This window comes from Papio anubis, chromosome 15 (genome assembly GCF_008728515.1).
Source record: "Papio anubis isolate 15944 chromosome 15, Panubis1.0, whole genome shotgun sequence".
Lineage (NCBI taxonomy): Eukaryota > Metazoa > Chordata > Mammalia > Primates > Cercopithecidae > Papio > Papio anubis.
The window spans coordinates 325,386-342,989 of NC_044990.1; the positions used below are offsets into that span (position 1 = coordinate 325,386).

The following is a 17,604-nucleotide window of genomic DNA, read 5'->3' on the forward strand; positions in this document are numbered from 1 at the left end:
TTCTGTCATTTCTAGAGGCTGTCCTTCGCCTTCCATCATGTGGAAGAGGCAAGAAAGCCGTCACCAGATGCTGGCAAGAGAGAATCAACTCCCTCCTTCAAGCCCCTTTGTAATGGGACCTAACTTCATTCATTAGGGAGGAACTCTCTTGGCCTAATCACCTCTTAAAAGCCTCACCTCTTCATACTGGCACATTGGCAACAATTGAATTTTGCAAGGGAGCTATTCAAACCACAGCAACAAGGATTTTATTTTCTGCTGAGTATGCACCTATTATTTCTACAACAATGAAAAAATCCTAACAGTGATTCCCAAAGTGAGTTTCATGCATTAGTAATTCTTAAAAATAATTGTTATTAAATACGTTTTGATAAAACGGGTTTCTTCAGTGCATTAAGTTGAAGGCTTTAATACATTAATGCCTATTGTGAAACTCAGAAGAAGAGTTTAACCACATTTTCCTGATTTTTACTTTATACAATCTTTTCTCAAAGTACCTTATAGGACTAGAAATCTAAGGAATATCCTTTACAACATGCTTGGGATAATTCGAATAACTGTGATAAAGCACTCAATGGAAGAAAAACACGTGAATCTGTTTTTATAATTACAGGTAATTTGTTGTTGTTTTAAGAAAAACTGAGTCTAGTGTGGTTTTTTTTTTTTTTTTTTTTTTTTTTGAGACAGACTTCCTCTGTCACCCAGGCTGGAGTGCAGTGGCATGATCTTGACTCACTGCAACCTCCACCTTGCAGGTGTAAGCGATTCTCCTGCCTCAGCCTCCCAAGTAGTTGGAAATACAGGCGTGTGCCGCCACACCCGGCTAATTTTTGTATTTTTAGTAGAGATGGAGTTTTGCCATGTTGACCAGGCTGGTCTCAAACTCCTCACCTCAGGTGATCTGCCCACCGCGGCCTCCCAAAGTGCTGAGATTACTGGCGTGAGCCCTGCACCTGGCCCCGAGTCTGGTTTACTTTCTTTTTTGCAGCACTTCTGAAGAGAAGCAATATGAGCAAAAATCATATTTTTGGTGAATACATCTTTTGGTGAATACACAAAAGGAATAATTCCTGAATTAAAATTGAAGACATCCTTCATGTCCAATTTAACTGGACAAGTAATTTTCCCTTTAATGAGACTGTATTCCTTTGATATTTTACATGTTTATGATTTGCAAAAACCATTAAATTACAGTGCACAGGTTTCACCAGGAAAATATTAATCTTACTGTATTACAGTCATGCTGTCTGAGCAATGAGGTCTAGTGAAGGTATAAAAAACTCTTTGACATCTATGGTCACTTTAATAGTAAAAATAGTATATAGTAAAATACATGAAGATAACATGTCTTATATGCTATTGAAGCAATGTCAGCTTTGAAAGAAAATGATCTACTGTTTCAGACTCGACTGAATGTAAACTTCTGTTTAAAGTAGTTATAAGCTGAGGCAGTCTCTTGTTTATTGAACACCACCTCCATAAAAAATGCACTCATAAAAGTTGGTTATTGTTTCTCAGTTTGTGTTAATTTCTCTTTTTTTGAGACAGAGTCTCACTTTGTTGCCCAGGCTGGAGTGCAGTGGCACGATGTCCGCTCACTGCAAGCTCCGCCTCCCGGGTTCACGCCATCCTCCTGCCTCAGCCTCCTGGGTAGCTGGGGCTACAGGTGCCGCCACCACGCCTGGCTAATGTTTTTATATTTTTAGTAGAGATGGGGTTTCACCGTGTTTGCCACGATGGTCTCGATCTCCTGACCTCGTGATCCGCCCGCCTCAGCCTCCCAAAGTGCTGGGATTACAGGCGTGAGCCACCGTGCCCAGCTGTGTTAATTTCTTTTAGTTTTTTTCTTTTTAAAAAAACGTATTTTCTTCCTGTTCCTTTTCCAGAATACATCTGATCTTGAAATATTTGGTTAATAGACTTGTCATCAATTCAAAACAAAGTCAAAATGTAGCATGGGATATTATAAACTGGAAATAGTTCTTAAAATGGAAATTACGGTACATCCAAAGTTATAAACCTACTGTTTCATGAACTACTTACTGAATAGCATCATTTGCCGGCTGAACAGTTTATATCCTTACCTTATACCAGAAAGGATTTTCACGTTGCTCAGCAGAATATATAAAATTTAGCAAGGTCATGAAATTGGTAAAGAAAATGGAGGAAAGGGAGGTAGGAGCATAATATAGATTGATTTCTTGGGGAATTGAAAACAAATACTTTGTATCACTTATAATTTGGTAACTGCTAAAACGTAAGGGAACCTTTTAATAATCAGTGCCTGTATGTGCCCGATAATTAAGGTGTTGTTGACGAAAATCGTACGTACTTACAGTGCTAGATGTCTAAATATATATATTGATCAACGCACTCAACACTGAAGACCCTGAAAGACTAACGAGTTTTAAAGGTTCCCCTCCCCGCACCGCCAATCCGTTAAATTTTACCAAAGCCTCAATTTGATGTCAACATTTAAAGTCAACGATTTGATTAAAAGACTGAGCAATCGACCAATGAAGCCTTGACTTTGAAAACCTACGTGACTCAGTGCAAAACAGTGGGTTTAACTTTAATCAGGATCTTAGTTCCTTTTTTTTTTTAGGCGGAGCCTTGCTCTGTTGCCCAGGCTGGAGTAGCTGTGGTGTGATCTCGGCTCAGTGTGGCTTCTGCCTCCCGGGTTCCAGCGAGTCTCCCGCCTCAGCCTCCTGGGTAGCTGGGATTAAGGCGCACGCCGCCACGCCCAGCTAAGTTTTGTATTTTTAGTAGAGAGGACGTTTCACCATGTTGGTGAGGCTGGTCTCGAACTCCTGACCTCAGGTGATCCGCCCGCCTCGGCCTCCCAAAGTGTTGGGATTACAGGCGTGAGCCACTGCGCCCTGTGAGGGCCTTAAATATCTCTTGCCACCATCCTTGGAGGCAGCGGATGAGACAAGTGAAGGAACGACTCCAGGATGGAGACAACCCCCAGGATTGTAAACGCGAGATTGAGACGCTGCCGGGAGATGGCCTGTCTTGCGCAAGCGCCTGGGCGGGAGGGTCTGCGCCTGCGCGAGCGCGACTCTGGCCAGCCCCTCCCACTGCCCACGGCGAGTCTGGGCGACTGCGCACGCGCGGCTGGTGAGTGGCGGGTTCCGGCGCAGCTGTGGGGCCCGCTGCGCGCCGCTGAGGGGTTTTGGACTGGGTTAGGTGCCTTTTGTGTGTGTGTCTCACCTTTTTTCCAGGGCGGTGGTGGTGGAAGAGTTTAGTTAGCGGTGGCTGGCGGATGCCTGAGGGAAGGAGCTGGCGCCGGCCTGAGAATGGGTCCTGGTTGCTGGTTGGGCGCGGTCGGGCCTCGTGCCCGGGTCGCTGAAGGGGCCGCGTCCTGAGCCGCGCACGTTGGCTCCCGGGCCTCAGGCGGCCTTGGTGCTGAGGGGGACGTGAACCCTTAGGCTGCGGCAGCGCGTGGAGGGCTTCCTTCCGCGTAGAAACAAGACTCGGCCTGCGGTCCTTTCCATCTTTGCTCTCAGAAGTTCGCGGAGGGATTTGGCGAAATACCCGACCAGGCTTGACTGTCCGCTCCTGGAGGGCGGGCCCTGTCGCCGGGGCTTCTGAGGCGGGCACCCTGCCGGGTGCGGGGGCTGCGAGGTGTAGACTAGGACGAGGGCGGCTTTACTGCGAAACGGCTTCACTGCTGCTGCCTTTACTCCGAAGCCAGTAGCTTCGGAGGTGCAGAAGAAGCGCTGGGACGATCCCGGAGGGAGCCACGTGTCAGACAGGAAGGCCTTGCTGATGGGGGTTGTGGTTACACGCGGTGTACATCACAACGTCGCGCTGCACACCTACGACCTGCATTTCACTGTAAGCGTTACCTCCTTTTAAAAGTTAATTTAAAAACAGGATAAATAGAATTCTGGAAAGCTGTAAGGAAGGAACTGTTGGAGGCAGGGGGACTCAAATATGAAAAGAGAATCTTTGGCCCTTTTCTGGACGTAAATTGGATTAAGGGTAGAATCATACAGCAATCTATAAAAAGTATTTGGAGAATATCTAGGCCTTACCCATTCGTAGAGGGAGTCTTGCTCTCCTGCGGTTTACTGGAGTCTGGGATGGCTCCTAGGTTAATGCTCTTTCCGCTGGGTCACACTGTCTTAACCTAATTTCACACAAGAATGAATGTGGAAATTATAGTATGGTGGTTTTGCCCTAAGTAAATTTGATAACTTGGAAATTGAGTAATTTTATACAAAAAGAGACTAACCACAGCCCATGAGAAGCCGGCTAATCCCTGCTTACGCTGCAAGCCAACGTGTCCGACCCTTTGGTCAGGCTGTTCCATCCTTCTGAAATCCTCACTCTTCATCCTTACCTTTCCTTCAGGCCGAGTTGAAACTCCACCTGCTCTTTCACTCCTCTCCGCACTCAGGCCCTCCACTCTGATCCCAGAGCGTGAATGGTGCTTCTCTATAGAGGGCCTCCACCTTACCGTTGGTGTCCGCCATGTGTCTGCCTAACCTAGAATTTTTCGGCTGCAGCTTGTGGGGTGGGATACTTCTTTGATGTGGAGGGCTGTCTTGTGAATTTTAAGTTCGGCAGCCTCTACCCACCGGATGCCAGTGGCACCCTCCTTCCCATTTATGGCAACCAAAAATGTCTCCAGGCATTGCCAGATGTTCCCCTTAGCGACAAAAGGGCTCCTCGTTCTGTGAGAACTGCTGATCTAGAGTCTGAGCCACATAAGGTCCAAGGTCAGTTTAATAATAATATAATTTCAATATAATCCATAGGTACAAATTTTAAAATATAAAGAAAAATTTTTTTACTGCCACTTGTGGTGCAGGACTACCCCATAGACAGTGTGCCCAGAGTAGCCAGAAAAAATTTAAAGATAATAATAATATAACAGTACTTCCCAACTCTTTTGGATCATAAACCCCCTTAGAAATTTTAAAAATAATAAAGCTATAATGAAATAGTGATTTAAAAAATGTTAAAAATAGGTTAATTTAATTTTTTTTTTTTTGAAATGAAGTTTCTTGTCACTCAGGCTGGAGTGCAATGGCGAGATCTCAGCTGACTGTAGCCTCCATCTCCCGGGTTCAAGCGATTCTCCTGCCTCAGCCTCCTGAGTAGCTGGGACTATAGGCGGCTGCCACCACGACTCACTAGTTTTTGTATTTTTAGTAGAGATGGGTTTCACCATATTGGCCAGGCTGATACCGAATTCTTTACCTCAGGTGATATGCCCGCCTCAGCCTCCCAAAGTGCTTGGATTATAGGCGTGAGCCACTGCTCCTGGCCATTTCATTTAATCTCTGATGTTTATCTTGCTAACCGATTTCAGTTTTCCTCATTAGAAGTGATGCACTTTTGAACTCACTTTAACAATGTAGGAAACATTCTACGACTCTTAAAATTGCAGCCCCCTATGCTCTCCATGTGTTCCTCTGTTAATCTTACTGTTATCTAACATTTATTTCATATGTATTGTTTTAGTCTGTCTTCCTCTCTAGAATGTAAGCACCAAGAGAATAAGGACTTTGAGACTTACCACCTAAAACAGTGCTTCCTACATGGTAGAAAATGATTATCAAAGGAATGGATTTGATACACTTCAAACTTTTATTTTGGGATCAAATTCTTACATAGATTGGAACTTAATTGCCTTTTACAGCTATGAAAGTAGACAGTTTTATTAAATTGCTCTTTGGAATTCCTTGTTTTGCACTTAAAGTCAACTGATTCCTTTTTGGTTTTCATGTTTTATTTCTAAGTGATTAACAAGTTACAGGCTGTAATTTAAAAGCCCTTCTTCGATGGCCGGGCGCGGTGGCTCACGCCTATAATCCCAGCACTTTGGGAGGCCGAGGTGGGTGGATCACGAGGTCAGGAGATTGAGACCATCCTGGCTAACATGGTGAAACCCCATCTCTACTAAAAATACAAAAAATTAGCCAGGCATGGTGGCGGGCGTGTGTAGTCCCAGCTGCTGGGGAGGCTGAGGCAGGAGAATGGCATGAACCCGGGAGGCGGAGCTTGCAGTGAGCTGAGATCGCACCACTGCACTCCAGCCTGGGCAACAGCAGGAGACTCTGGTAATAAAAGCCCTTCTTCAGTGGTGCAGCTGTGGAAAGTACTAATAAAAATGGAAATGGCTGGGCATGATGGCTCATGCTGGTAATCCTAGCACTTTGGGAGAACAAGGTGGGTGGATCACTTGAGTCCAGGAGTTCAGGACCAGCCTGGGCAACATGAGGAGACCCCTGTCTCTACAAAAATTAGCTGGGTGTGGTGGTGTGCACCTGTAGTCGCAGCTACTCAGGAGGCTGAGATGGGAGAATTGCTTGAGCTGGGGAATTTGAGGCTGCAGTGAGCCATGATCACACCACTGCACTCCAGCCTGGGCAACAGAGTGAAACCCTGTCTCAAAAAAAAAAAAAATTATTTCTATGTCAAAGATAAATATATATGCATATGTGTGTATGTATGTGTCTGCATATGTATATGGACACACTCATACACACAAACACACTTTTATTTTTCTTTCAGTTCTAGGCAGTATTGTGGTGCAGCCTTTTTTAGGAACTTGTACTTTTCAATTTTGCCAGGCAACATTGGCTTTTAATAGTTCCCTGATTTTTTTCCTGTATGAACTCACAATTCTGAAATACCAAATTGAAACCTTTTAGTTGTTTGAAGATCATTTTGCCGTGTTTTCTCAGTTCAGCATGCGCACAAGCTAATCTTTGGAATTTTTAGTTGGAAATATTCCAGCGTGTTGGGTCCTCGGATGCTTTCCTGAAAATGTGTTCTTTGTGCTTATTGCAGTAAACTAGAACTATTCATTTCAAGTATTCATACCATTCTTTGGTGGGACTTCTATAGACAACCCCGTGTTGACTGAAATTATTTTTAGTTCTAAGTATAAAAACCTTAAAAGTAGATAATCCATCACTATTCAGCTTATAAAACTGAACACTATACCCATTCAACCCTATTCTCCCCTCCCCCGAACCCCTAGCAACCACAATTCTACTTTCTGTCTCTGTGATTTTGACAACTCTAGGTACTTCATATAAATGGAGTTAGGCAGTATTTTTTTAAATGACTGGCTTATTTCACTCAGCATAATGTCCTGAAGGTTTATCTATATTGTAGCATATATCAGAATTTCCTTCTTTTCCAAGGGAATCATATTCCATTGTATGTGTATATTTCATTTTCCTATATTCATGCTTGCTGATTCTCTTTTGCCTGCTTAAAACTGCTTTTAATTCCTCTAGTGAGTTTTTCATTTCATTGTTGTACTTTTCAGCTCCAGAATTTCTAGTCTTCTTTTGTTTTCTGTTTCTATTTATATTTCCAATTTTGTTCATATGTCATTTTCCTCACTTACTCTACACCTTTCTTTAGTTATCTGAGAATCTTTAAGATAGTTTTTTAAAGTCTTTGTCTATGAGGCCAACCATCTAGTCTTTCTCAGGGATGGTTTCTCTTGATTTATTTTTTTCCTTTGAATGGGCTGTACTTTCCTGTTTCTTTGTGTGCCTTGTAATGTTTATGTTGAAAATTAGGCATTTGAATAATAATGTGATAACTCTGGAAGCCATTGTGTTTGAATGTCTCAGTCCTTAGATGTCTGGCTTCCCGAAAGGGTAAAAAAGAAAAGTAAAAGCGTGGGGGAAAGGTGCTGGCACTTTAAATCTGCTGGAAGTCACTTTAGCCAGAGGGAGAGGGGCTTGCAACAATGACCGCCACCTGTGTCTTTGGCTTTCTTATTAGAAGCAGCAAAGGTAGTCAGAACAGATTATTCCAATGTTTGAAAGACAGGTATTTCCTGTAAGTTTTATGCAAGGTGTTCCTCAATGTGTGCATAGCCAAGCTGCTCCTGGAACTATTCTGTGTTTAGATTTTGTGTTTGCCTATTTGGCATGTATTAATTACAGGGATAAACTAAAGGCTAAAGTTGTTTACATCATCCTTTTAAGCCCTCTCTTGTGGGTGCACAAACCTCATATCACAGACTTCCTGGTGACAACCATAGAATGCCTGTTTTTGCTTTATGCCCTATAGGGGATGTCCCCACCTAGATCCTTCCCACTTACTTAGCAATAAAGGCATAGTCTCAGGTCCTTTCTCTGCTTTGTGGTCTCTGCTCATGACAGAGTTTCACGTGGCCCCCTGTGGCATGCCATGACCCTCATTTCTGGGGAGAATTGTAACATTAAACTTTCTTTTCAATGGCATTGATCTCTCCATGTCCTCCCTGTCACCTTTATAAATTAAGACTTAAAACAAGAGTGCATGCATAGCTGCTTGTCAGGGGGCTGGAGGGTGAGAATGGGTAGCTGCTGCTGATCAGAGAGCTGAAATTCGCTGAAATTAACCACTATTTACAATCTTAGCCTTCCAATAGACCGTTCAAAAGATTGAGATGTCCAGTCTTTTGGCTTCCCTGGGCCACATTGGAATAAGAATTGTCTTGGGCCACACATAAAATACACTAATAGCTGAGAATCTGGGTAGGCCAAGATGGTTAGAGTGCAAGGCTGAGTACCAGAGAGAATAGAGAAAGAACTCCAGGTATCTGCAAAGGGACCTCCTTGAGAAACTACTGGAAGATACGGAAATAAACATCTGAAAAGATCTGAAGGAACAGTACCTGACTCATTCAAGACCAAGAATAGTGTCTTTTTCTACCAGCTGGACTGGAAAACCTCATAATTTATGGGGCATTGGATAGAGTACTTCAAAGGGTTTTGCCTCAGTAATGGGGCGTAATCAGTCTAGACTAAGTGCTGCTCTGCTCTTGTCTAACAGTCTTAAAAATGAGACCTGAAAGGATCAAATTGTTTCCAAGTAACTAAACTGTGTCTCAGTGCAAATCAAGAATAATTATATAGGAATACAGAAATATATAGCATACAAGTTAAAATTCACAATGTCTGGCATTCAATTAAAAAAACTATCAGACATGTAAAAAATCAAGAAAATACAATCCATAATGGGAAAATCAGTCCACTGAAACTGACCCAGAATAGATGTATGTTAGAAGTAGTGGACAAGGATGCTAAAATAAATTTATATTCTATGCTTTCAAAAAGCTACAGGGAAGATTGAACATGTTAACTGGAAATATGCAAATAAAGACTCATTTAACTTTTGGAGATGTCTGAGATTAAATGTCTGTGGTGAAAATTACACTGTAGGGGATTAATAGATTAGGCATAGAAGAATAGAAGATTAGTAAACTTGAACACTAGAAATAGAAACCATCACAAATGAAATACAAAGAGAAAGAAGTTTAAAATGAAGAAAGCATCAAAGAGCTGTGGTACAATGTGAAGCTACTAAATATGTGTATAATTGGAGTCCCTGAAAGGGAAGGGCGGCAGAAGATTACTTGGGAAATAATGGTCAGAGTTTTTCCAATTTTGGTGAAAAACTATAAACCCACAGATCTAAGAAGCTCAATAAACACAAAGTACAAGAAATATGTAAAAAACCACACCAAGGCACATAATAATCAAATACCCAAAACCAGTAATAAAGAGAAAAACCTTTAAAACCATAGAAAAGAAACACATGAAGAAAAATAAGAATTACAGCAGATTTTATGTGTGGAAACAATGCAGTGAATAGACAGTGGAGGACTATCTTTAAAATACCAAAAGAAAACGTGTCAACCTCAAATTCTATACCCACAGTTAAACAGACATTATCAGAAGCAAAAGCTGAGAGAATGCATCACCAGCAGAATTGTACTACAAGGAATGTTCAACGAAGACATTCAAGCAGAAGGAAAATGACACCAGCTGGAAATAGCTATTCAACAGAATGAGGAGTTAAATATATATATGAGTTTTTAATTTAACAATGTAATGTGGCATTTATAACAAATGTAAAAAGTAGGATGTATGACAACAGTAACACAAAGATTTGGAGAAGAGAAATGGATTTATGTATACTATCAGAAGTTTCTTTCCTTTTTTTGAGACAGAATCTGGCTCTGTTGCCCAGGCTGGAGTGCAGTGGCGTGATCTCGGCTCGCTGCAACCTCTGCCTCCTGGGTTCAAGCAATTCTCTTGTCTCAGCCTCCCGAGTAGCTGGGACTACAGGCACCTGCCATCACACCCGGCTAATTTTTGTATTTTTAGTAGAGACAGGATTTCACCATATTGGTCAGGCTGGTCTCAAACTCCAGACCTCAGGTGATCTGCCTGCCTCAGCCTCCCAAAGTGCTGGGATTACAGATGTGAGCCATCACACCCGGCCATATACCATAATTCTTAAGCAACCTCTTAAATAGTCACAGCTAGTAAGCTAACAATAGAGAAAGAAATAGATTTATAAAATGTTTTCACTGCTGTGTAGTGAATATATTTATACTGTAGGAATATACAACGATCTATACTATCTAATAGCTGGACATTTCAGTTGAGTTTAATTTTTTCTATTACATGTTTTTTTTCCTTTTCTTTTCCTTCTGTTTTTTTTTTGAGATGGAGTCTCACTCTTGTCACCCAGGCTGGAGTGCAGTGGTGTGATGTGTGCTCACTGCAACCTCCACCTCCCAGGTTCAAGCGATTCTACTGCCTCAGCCTCCTAAATAGCTGAGATCACAGGTGCACGCCAACATGCCTGGCTAATTTTTTTGTATTTTTAGTAGAGATGGGGTTTCACCATGTTGCCCAGGCTGGTTTTGAACTCCTAACCTCATGATCTGCCCACCTTGGCCTCCCAAAGTGCTGGGATTACAGGTTTGAGCCACCATGCCCAGCCTCTATTATATATTTCTACTTTGAGCATCTTTTCATATATATATATGCCTACTTGATGTTAGACTTCTTAATTGCGGTCAGTCTGGTAGGTGTATAGTGGTACCTCATTATGATTATAATTTGCATTCCCTGATGACAAGGTTGAACACCTTTTCATATGATTTTTGATTATCTGTGTGTCATCTTTTATAAAGTGCCTATTGAAATGTTTTGCCTGTTTGTCTTTTGGTATAAAATAATTCTAAAAAGAAAAATTCAAGAAGCATATATGAAAGCTAGAAAATGAAACAAGAATTAAAACCAAGGGAAGAGGGCGGGCAGACCACAAGGTCAGGAGTTCAAGACCAGCCTGGCCAACATGGTGAACCCCTGTCTCTAATAAAAAATACAAAAATTAGCTGGGCGTGGTGGCGGGCACCTGTAATCCCAGTTACTGGGGAGGCTGAGGCAGGAGAATTACTTGAAATCGGGAGGCGGAGGTTGCAGTGAGCCAAGACTGCGTCACTGCACTCCAGCCTGGGCGAAAGTGAAACTCCATCTCAAAAAAAAAAAAAAAAAACCAAGGAAAGAAACAGAAAGCAAATAATGAAATAGCAGACTTAAGCACAATATATCAGTAACAACATTAAGTGTTAAAGGTCTAAATGTACCAATAAAAGAGCTTATCAGTAAGGATTTATTTTTTATTTTTATTTTTATTTTTGAGTTGGAGTCTCACACTGTTGCCTGGGCTGGAGTGCAATGGCACAATCTCACTTACTGCAACCTTCGCCTCCTGGGTTCAAGCGATTTTCCTGCCTCAGCCTCCCTAGTAGCTGGGATTAGAGGTACCATGCCTGGCTAGTTTTTGTATTTTTAGTAGAGACCAGGGTTCACTATGTTGACCAGGCTGGTCTCGAACTCGTGACCTCGTGATCTGCCCGCCTCAGCCTCCCACAGTGCTGGGATAACAGGCGTGAGCCACCCACTGCGCCTGGCCAGGATTTTTTTTTTTTAGAAGAAAACTATGTGCTGCCCACAAGAAACTCTTCAAAATTAGCAGGGTGTGTGTGTGTTGAAAGTGAAAGGAAGGAAAATATATACCATAGAAGATTTTTTTAAAAAGCATGAGCACTTTTATTGATAGCAGGTAAAGTAGACATAAGAGTAAAGAAGTCAACTTGGTGGTGGCCACTGGGCAGAGCAGACTTCGCTTGTTCTTGCGTGCCTCGCTCTGCTTTTCCTCCGCAACCATGTCTGACAAACCCAATATGGCTGAGATCGAGAAATTCGATAAATCGAAACTGAAGAAGACGAGACTGCAAGAGAAAAATCCACCGCCTTCCAAAGAAACGATTGAACAGGAGAAGCAAGCAGGCGAATCGTAATGAGGCGTGTGCCGCCACTATGCACTGTACATTCCACAAGCATTGCCACCTTATTGTACTTCTTTTAGCTGTTTAACTTGTAAGATGCAAAGAGGTTGGATCAAGTTTAAATGACTGTGCTGCCCCTGTCACATAAAAGAACTACTGACAACGAAGGCCTCGCCTGCCTCTTCCATCTGTCTATCTGGCTGGCAGGGAAGGAAAGAACTTGCATGTTGGTGAAGGAAGAAGTGGGGTGGAAGAAGTGGGGGTGGGACGACAGTGAAATCTGGAGTAAAACCAAGCTGGCCCAAGGTGTCCTGCAGGCTGTAATGCAGTTTAATTAGAGTGCCTTTTTTTGTTGTTGTTGTTCAAATGATTTTAATTATCGGAATGCACAATTTTTAAAATATGCAAATAAGTTAAAAAAATTAAAAAAAGGCCGGGCGCGGTGGCTCAAGCCTGTAATCCCAGCACTTTGGGAGGCCGAGACGAGCGGATCACGAGGTCAGGAGATCAAGACCATCCTGGCTAACATGGTGAAACCCCGTCTCTACTAAAATATACAAAAAAACTAGCCAGGCGAGGTGGCGGGTGCCTGTGGTCCCAGCTACTCGGGAGGCTGAGGCAGGAGAATGGCGTAAACCTGGGAGGTGGAGCTTGCAGTGAGCTGAGATCCAGCCACTGCACTCCAGCCTGGGCGAGAGAGCGAGACTCCGTCTCAAAAAAAAAAAAAACAAAAAAAAAAAAACAAAAAAAAAAGAGTAAAGAAATCACCAGAACAACAACAACAGAATTACATAATGATAAGAGTGAATTCATCAAGAACAAATAACAATTCTAAGAGTGTACGTACCAAATGAGAACAATTTAAATTACATGAAGCATGAAGTAAAAACTGAATCCACAATTACAGCTGGGTACTTCAATTCCCTCTCAGCAATCGATAGAACTACTAGATGGGAAACCAGCAAGGATACAGGGGACTTAATAACACCATTAACCGAAAGGATCTATTCACATTTATGTAACCCTTCACCCAACAACATCAAAATACACATTATTTTCAAGTATTCATGGAACATTTCACCAACATAGGCCATATCCATAGCCATTACACAAACTTCAGCATTTGAAAAAAGTATTGAAATTATACATGCTAGAAAACCTAACGAAAATCTCCAAACACTTGGAAATTAAACAGTGTACTTCTAAATAATATATGAGCCAGACAGGAATTTAAAAGTACACTGAACTGAATGAAAATGGGTGAAAAAGTATACAAATTTGCTGGGATGTTGCTAAAAGGGAATTTAAAGCACTAAACGCTTAAATTAGAATGGTCTCAAAACAGTGTTCTAAACTCCCAGATCAAAAAGGTAGCTTAAAATAAAACAAATGCAAAGAAAGTAGAAGGAAGGAAATGAAAGGCAGAAATCAGTGAAGTTGAAAACAAAGTCGATGCAAAAACTTATTTTTTAAAAGAGATCAATAAAATTAATGAACCTTTAGTAAGAAAAAAGAGAAAATAGAAATTACTGACATTAGGAATGAAATGGGGATATCAGTACGGATCCTAAAGACATTAGAAACAATTAGGCACTGCTATAAACATCTCTATACAGATAAATTTTAACAACTTAGATGAAGTGGACCAATTCGTTGAAACTACAAACTACTAGAACTCACCCAATATGAAATTGATAATGTGAATAGCCCTGTAAGTATTGAATTTGCAATTAAAGGCCTCTTATAACAGAAGTTTTCAGGCCAGGCATGGTGGCTCATGCCTGTAATTCCAGCACTTTGGGAGGTCAAGGCGGGCGATCACTGGAGGTCAGGAGTTTGAGACTGGCCTGGCCAACATGGTGAAGCTCCATCTCTACTAAAAATGCAAAAATTAGCCAGGTGGGGTGGTGGGTCCCTGTAATCCCAGCTACTGGGGAGGCTGAGGCTGGAGAATCACTTGAACCCAGGAGATAGAGGTTGCAGTGAGCTGAGATCGAGCCATTGCACTGCAGCCTGGTGACAATAGCCAAACTCTGTTTCAAAAAAAAAAAAAATTCAGGCCTTAAATGCTAGGGATGCTGTAACAAAATACCACTGGGTGGCAACTATAGACCAATATACCTCCCGAAGATAGGTGACGGAATCCTCAGCAAAATATTAGTAAATATGATCTAGAAATACATAAGAAGAATTATATACCACAATTAAGTGGAACCTATTCCAGGAATGTGAGACTGGTTTAATAGAAAATCAGTCAGTTTAATTTATATCATGAGGTTAAAGAGAAATCACGATTGTATAAGTTGATATCAAAAAGTTATTTGAAAATTCAACACCCATTCATGACCAAACTTGGCAAACTACTAATAAAGGGAACTTCCTCATCTTAACATAAAACATCTACACTCTGGGTGTAGTGGCTCACACCTGTAATCCCAGCATTTTGGAGGCTGCGGCAGGAAGAACACTTGAGCTCAGCAGTTTGAGACCAGCCTGGGCACCAAAGTGGGACGCCATCTCTATAAAATATAAAAATGTTAGCTGGGCATGGTGACGCACGCCTGTAGTCCCAGCTACTTGGGAGGTTGAGGTGGAAAGATCACTTGAGCCCAGAAGGTTGTGGCTGCATCGTACTTAATGGTGAAAGATTGAATGGCTTCCCACTTAAAATCTGGGACAAGCATAGGATATCTGCTCTTACCACTCCTATTCAACTTACTAGAAGTCCTGGCCGGGCACGATGGTTCATGCCTGTAATCCAGCACTTTGAGAGGCCAAGGTGGGTGGATCACTTCAGGTTAGGAGTTCAAGACCAGCCTGACCAGCATGGCGAAACCCCGTCTCTAATAAAAATGCAAAAAAAAAAAAAAATAGCTGAATGTGGTGGCAGGCACCTGTAATCCCAGCTACTCGGGATGCTGAAGCAGGGAGAATCACTTGAATCCAGGAGGTGGAGGTTGCAGTGAGCCGAGAACACACCATTGCACTCCAGCCTGGTGACAAAGAAAGACTCTGTCTCAAATTTAAAAAAAAAAAAAAAAAAAAAAAAAAAAAAAAGTCCTAGCCAGTGCTATAAGGCAAGAAAAGGAAATAAATGGTATCTAAATTGGAAAGGAATAAATAAAATGATTCCTGATTTCAGAGATGATTTTCTTTTCTTTTCTTTTCTTTTTTGAGGTGGAGTTTCCCTCTCGTTGCCCAGGCTGGAGTGCAATGGCGCGATCTTGACTCACCACAACCTCCGCCTCCCGGGTTCAAGTGATTCTCCTGCTTCAGCCTCCCAAATAGCTGGGATTATAGGCATGTGCCACCACGTCCAGCCAATTTTGTATTTTAAGTAGAGGGAGGGTTTCTCTATGTTGGTCAGGCTGGTCTTGAACTCCCGACCTCAGGTGATCCGCCCACCTCAGCCTCCCAAAGTGCTGGGATTACAGGCATGAACCACCACACCCAGCCAGAGATGATTTTCTAAGTATAAAATCCCAAGGAGTCTCTAAAGGATCTACTAGAAATAATGTAAGAGTTCATCATTATTACAGGATAGAGCAAAACACAAAAATCAGTATTTTTATATATTAACATTTAACACATTGAATCAAATTTGAAAAAATTCGTTTACCATTGCCACATCTCCCTGCTCCCTGAAATGAAAGTGATATAAATCTAACAAAACAAGTGCGGGACCTGTGTGTTGAAAATTACAAAAGACTGATGAGGCTGGGAGCAGTGGCTCATGTCTGTAATCCCAGCACTTTGGGAGGCTGAGGTGGGCAGATCACGAGGTCAGGAGATCGAGACCATCCTGGCTAACACAGTGAAACCCCATCTCTACTAAAAATACAAAAAATTAGCTGGGGTCGTGGCAGGGGTGCTTGCAGTCCCAGCTACTCGGGAGGCTAAGGCAGGAGAATGGCATGAACCCGGGAGGTGGAGCTTGCAGTGAGCCGAGATCACGCCACTGCACTCCAGCCTGGGCAACAGAGCAAGACTCTGTCTCAAAAAAAAAAAAAAAAGACTGATGAAATAAATCAAAGATGAACTAAGTAAATTGAGAGATGTGCTATGTTTTATGTTTTATGGATTGGAAGACCCCCCAAAAATAAAGATATCAATCCTTTCTAAATTGATATACAGTTTTAATACAATGTTTATCAAATTCCCAGGAAGATTTTTTTTTTATAGCTATACATAAGCTTATTTTAAACTTTGTAGAGAAAGGCAAAGGAACTAGATTAAAACATTTTTTGTATAAGAAGAGTAAAATACGAAGAAACATGCCAACTGATTTTAAGACTCAATATTCAACTTCAGTCATCAAGAATGGTATTTTCAGTAGACCCAGATCAGTGGGACAGAACAGAGAACCCAGAAATAGACCTATACAAATGTCCTTAACTGATTTTTGACAAAGGTGAAAATGCAATTTCAAAAATAGCCTTCTCAACAAATGTTGGAGCAATTTGTACATCCGCACACAATAACAACAACAAAAAAGAACCTGACCTAAAACTTTTATGTGAAGCATAATAGAAAAAGTTTTATAAAACGTCTTTGGGGCCAAACATGGTGGCTCACACTTGTAATACCAGCACTTTGGGAGGCCAAGGGGAGCAGATCACCTGACGTCAGGAGTTTGAGACCAGCCTGGCCAACATGGCAAAACCCCATCTCGACTAAAAATACAAAAATTAGCTGGTCGTCGTGGCACATGCCTGTGATCCTAGCTACTCAGGAGGCTGAGGCAAGAGATTCACTTGAACCCGGGAGGCAGAGGTTGCAGGGAGCCAAGATTGCGCCACTGCACTCCAGCCTGTGAGACAGAGTGAGTCTCCATCTCAAACAAAAAACAAAACTACTTTGGGACTCAGTGGTTGACACATCCTTAGCACCAAATACAAGATCCATAAAAGAAAATGATATATTGAGCTATAGCAAGAGACATGAGCAGAAATTTTACCAGAGATAAAAAGAGATGGCAGATAGAAATATGAGAACACGTTCAACATTAAGCATTCAGGAAATGTGAATTAACACTACCAGAAGCTAGCACTACACACACATTGAGACAGCTAAAATAAATACCAAATCCTGGTGAGGATGCAAAGGAACTGGATCTCTCAGATACTGCTAGAGGAAATGTAAAATGGTACAGACACTCAAGAAAAATGTTTGGCAATTACTTACAAAACTAAACAGAACTATTTACAAAAGACTACATATTGTATGATTCCATTTGTACATGGGATTTTGTTATGTGCAGAGTAACCAAATACATACCGACAAAGTAGATTAGTGGTTGCCTAGGGCTAAGTGTGGATGGGGAGATAGGGATGCACGCTAATAAGGTATGGCAAAAAAAAAGAGCAAAACTCTTGGGAGTTTTGAAAATGTTCTAAAATGTGATTATAGTGATGGTTGCACAACTCTGAATATACTAAAAGTCACTGAATTATACACTTTATTTTTTTATCTTTTTTTTTTTTTTTGAC

The 17,604-nt window shown here is 41.7% G+C and overlaps 1 protein-coding gene and 1 pseudogene across 9 annotated transcripts in view; both read left to right on the forward strand.

Annotated features, from left to right (window-relative positions):
- The first annotated feature begins 2,852 nt into the window (after positions 1-2,852).
- EEF1AKMT1 (EEF1A lysine methyltransferase 1) overlaps positions 2,853-17,604 on the forward strand; it is a 65,670-nt gene continuing 50,918 nt past the window's right edge. For 7 of the 9 annotated variants that reach the window (XR_001896639.3, XM_017951113.3, XM_009191576.4 and 4 more), the window contains exon 1: positions 3,127-3,840. The gene's annotated coding sequence lies outside the window, so the exon portion shown is untranslated. The other 2 variants (XM_009191577.4, XR_001896640.3) reach the window with 2 other exon arrangements.
- On the forward strand, positions 11,669-12,397 carry LOC103879069 (annotated as a pseudogene).